This window comes from Xenopus laevis, chromosome 1S (assembly GCF_017654675.1).
Source record: "Xenopus laevis strain J_2021 chromosome 1S, Xenopus_laevis_v10.1, whole genome shotgun sequence".
Classification (NCBI taxonomy): domain Eukaryota; kingdom Metazoa; phylum Chordata; class Amphibia; order Anura; family Pipidae; genus Xenopus; species Xenopus laevis.
In genome coordinates, this window is record NC_054372.1 from 71,499,512 (window position 1) to 71,504,301 (window position 4,790).

Here is a 4,790-nt window from a genome sequence, read left to right on the forward strand (position 1 = left end):
AGAGAAAAAGGAAATAATTTTTTAAAATTTGGGTAAAATGGAGTCTATGGGAAATGGCCATTCAGTGATTTGGCATTTTTTGTATATCGGTTTTCCAGATAACAGATCCCATATCTGTACCAGAAATGAATTCTACTAGGCTAGCACAAAAAGTACCATTGACGTTGTCAGCACTAAGATAAAGCCATATTTGCATTGAGCAGTTAAAACATTCATACAGCAATTCCTACAACCACAAGGGGGCTTGGGTCTTCATTCCACCATCTTGTCCATATCTTCCAGCACCATCTACCATAAGTGAGAGCACGGGATGATTAGGGTGCTGGTCATTGGCAGTTATAAAAAGTGGAAGGAGCTCCTGAAAATGTTTTTGCTGCGTGCCTGGCTGCCTTGTGTTATGCCACTGGTTAAACACATTCAAATCTTTGCTACAAATCAGATAAGAGAATTGGCATTTAGCATTGAGCAGTGCTAAATTGCTTGTAGAAATCAGGTGTACTGTCAAATAGAGCTTTCTGTAGGCTGCCAATCCACATAGGGGCTACCAAACAGCTAATCACACCACTAATTTGGCATCTAGCTCAGCAAATCTATTCACCCGACTCTCCTGAACTGAGCTTCAGGCTGGGCAAAAAGAATATAATGTTATATATAAAATAAGCTGATGCTCCATTTACAAAATGCCCAATATCCTCAGCAGTTTCATGATCAAATCTGGAATTTAACATTAGCCTAATTGCGTTTATTTTTTAAAATGGAAAGTCTTTTATCCTGTTCTCTTAATCAGGACGTTTCAAAACAAACGTAGAGTTCTTTAGTTAAAGCATGCTGTAAACACTTGAGCCCACGCTTTAGATGAAAAAAAGCATGTCCCTGCTTATACTTCTCAGAATAATTTGCTCAGGAAATGAGCTGGGGAGATTGAAAGAATAAAGAACATAACAAAGGGAAATAACAGGAGTCCAGCGAGTGAGAGGGAACATGAAAAGTGCTCATACGATTTTTGAAAATTTCATTTACAAAGGATTCACAATGGGGAAATTGTACTTTTCTTAATGACATGGAAAAAATGTGCACAAGAACCCCAGCACATAGAATATTCTGGAAACACTAGAGTTTCATATTTTTCCTTATTTTGCATAACACTTTCTTTTCCAAAGCTTAACATGGTACATAAAATAAAGCAAATGATGGGAAAGATCTTGCACAGAGTAGCACTATTTGTTTATCCACAATTAACACATACAGGTATAGAATCTATTATCCAGAATTCTTGGAATCTGGGGTTTTAGAGAAAAAGGGATTTTCTGTAATTTGGATCAGCATACTATGCTGTAGATCTGCTAAAATCATTTAGACTGAATAAACCCGTGGATTAGTTTGCCACCAATTTGGATGTATGCAGTGTAGTTATCATCAAGTACAAGGTATTGTTTAAATTATTACAGAGAAAAATGAAACAAATAATTGAAATTATAATTATTTACTTAGACTGGACTCTATGGGAGATGGCCTTTCTGCAATTCAGAGCTTTTTGTATAATGGGTGTACACGTAATGGTAGGAGAATACACAGGTCAGAACAGATCACATAGTATGAGTGAGTTCTAAATGTGTAAAGTGCCACATATAAAAGGTATTTGAAGTGGTAATGGAGCACTCAAAGTTAAGCAAGATCTTTGCACTTACAGTATATCTGTGCACTCACCTTAAAGGAACAGTAACACCAAAAAATGAAAGAGTTTTAAATTAATGAAAATATCATGTAGTGCTGCCCTGCACTGCTAAAACTGATCTGTTTGCTTCAGACACACTACTATAGTTCATATAAACAAGCTGCTGAGTAGTAATGGTGGAAATTGTAAAAAGGCTATATGGCACAGGATAAATAATAGATAACAGATAACATTATGCTCTACTGAGCTTATTTGCTATCTGCTGTGTAACTTGAGCTTTTTCTCCTTTCAATAGCTGCCCCATGGCTACACAGCAGCAGCAGTTTTACTTGTGCAGGGCAACACTGCATTTTATTTTTATTACTTTAAAACAATTTCATCTTTTGATGTCAGTGGTTCTTTAAATAAAATCCAACTTTGGTCAAAACACAGGTCAGGTCATTTCTTACTTTCAGATACATAGTTATATTTTCTGTTGGATGCCTTGGCCTAATTCAGCATTCAAGCTGAGGCTTATTCTTCTGTTAGGTGTGTGTTGGTTGCTTTAAAATTGGACCTAGCTACAGTTAGCACATGCCTCCCACTGCTACTCCGTGTTGCTTTCATATACAAGCTGTACATGCATCCTTTTTCTTAAAGTACAGCAGTAGTTTACACCCCCCACACCCTTGATGTATAGTGCACATTGAAAGTTTAAGGACAGATGTATCATAAAAATCATTGACAATGGTTCATTATAGTAAGGCATTTCAGATTTAACAATTTTATTTTAATTTAAAGTGCTGCATGTGCATTAACAAGCTAGGACGCTTGTCATTGTTCATATGCTTCTTAGGCCCCTGAATTGTAGATTCTCTGGGGTTTTATGTGTACTGTGTATTCATTTATATTGTGCACAGAAGTTAACTTATGACGTGCAGAGTATAGAGTAAATTTTATGTCTCCCAGTATATATATATATATATATTATATATATAATCCTCCTCGGACTGGAGCACTCATACAACAAAGGCCAACTGCCTGGGTGCAGGTTAAGAAAAATGTGTACAAACGAGTATTGGAAAAACCGCACACACAGGACTTGTATGAATGAGAAAAAACAAAATTTTATTACGACGTTTCGGCTCTGATACTAGAGCCTTCCTCAGGTGAAATACACAGTGCAAATAACAATCTATTTAAACATAAAATGGTGCCAAACATCAGCTTGTGATGTCATCAGAGCCTGGGTGCGTCACTAATTAGTGGTGCATAAATCAGTAGCACTAAGCAGCCGCTATTCCTATGTAGGTGAGTATCCCAAGTGTATGTGCAGCATACTATGCGGCAGTGAAGGTGCTGTGTGTGCTACAGCCGTGCTGTGATGGGACCCATATACTGGTGCTGTTTTAAAATCAATCGCCACTTACCCAGGAGGACCGCGAGGAGCAGAGGGAGAGGAGCGCTCGTCATGTCGCCTCTGTAGACAGGAGGCGTGTTCCATAAGGAGATGCTGCAACCCCTTTACCTATCCTTCCAATGCGCAACTTAGAAAAGGCGTGAGCTTACTGCCGGTGTGTACCGGTCTCCCCGTTCCTGCCCTTAGTAGGCCCCGCCTCCAAGCGGTGAAGATGTCACTCACAGGACCGTGAGTACTGCAGCCACAGGGTTTGCTTAGCCACTGTATACCCATGTATACTTTCAGCGCCCAGATGCCAGAGAAGAAGCGAGACCAAAGGCCCACCCCACTCGCACCTATTTGCGCTGTTCTAAATGCCATCTAATAGACCGACTTATGCCCCCATGGCTCCACCTTTTGAGCCACTCATATACAATGGAGGTAGGGGAGAGAGCTAGCGCCTGTATATACATATATTGATTTGTAAAAGGTTTATTCTGGGTGTGCAGTATCTGGATAGCGTCTTCCCTGTCAGAGGCCTACCTGTCAAATCTGCTACTCGTTCGGTACCTCCAGGTAATCAGGGCCTATCCACACAGTAACATAGGCCCTTGTAGGCAGAATGTGATGTGATTCTGTGAAAATAAAAACAAAAGCAACCATATGTTAACAGCCCATTAGAACATTTGCAACATATTATCAAGCAATAGTATCCTTAAGGCACACAATGTCTAATGGATATATGATAACCATATTGTCCTCTTATGGCAAAATGTTACTCTTTTTTTTTAAAAAAACAATTTCTGTGTGAATACATTGTATTTCCTTCTATGGAGTGGTCTATTTGTAACTACATAACACAGTAAGGATGTTAGCAGTGGATCCCTGGGTGTTAGTAGAAGGGAGACATAGGTAAGGTCTCATTTAACCCCTTGGGGGCTATTGTGTCCAAAGTGAAAATCCACATACTCTCCTTTTTCAATAGTAATACGTCTCTGTTGCCTCCTCTTTTAGGGGCAGGCACATGATCTATTATCATGTGCCTGAATTGAGGGAGTGTGTGTCCCATCTTCAGCCAATGTCTCGGAACAGGTTGTTCAGCCTTTCCTGTAGCAAGAGCGCTTCTGATTGCACTACGATGATTGTTCATTCGCTCCCGGTACGTAGTCGAAGTTTTGCCTACGTAATGCAATCCACAAGGACACCAAGCCATGTATACAATGTGGTCCGTGGTGCAGGTCACTCTGTGTTGTAACTTATACTTTACCCCAGTCCTGGGGTGTGTAAAATGAGTGCCTTGGGACATACCTCCACATGTCAAACAGCTGGCACATTTATAGCATCCAGGCTTTAGTGGTCGATCCAGCCAAGTGGCCCCTGTTTTAGATGTCTTGGTCAGGTTCTTTACCACCAACATATCGCTTAAGTTTCGTCCCCTCCTGTAAGCTACCATAGGTTCCTTCTTCCCAATGGTAGGTCTGCTTCTGTCTTGACTATTTCCCATCGATCCCTCAGAGCTTTCTTGATCTGTGGACTGGCATCCGTCCATTCTGTAACAAAAATAGAATCCAAGCCCTCTTTGGGCGTTTTCACCTGTTTCTGTAGGAGATCCTTCTGAGTGCCCTCTCCAATTGATCATTAATCATGGTATCGTCATAGCCCCTGGAGGCAAACTGCCTGGCTAAGTCCATCAGCTGGAGTTCTGCCGTTTCCCGATTGGAATTGTTCCTAATAACT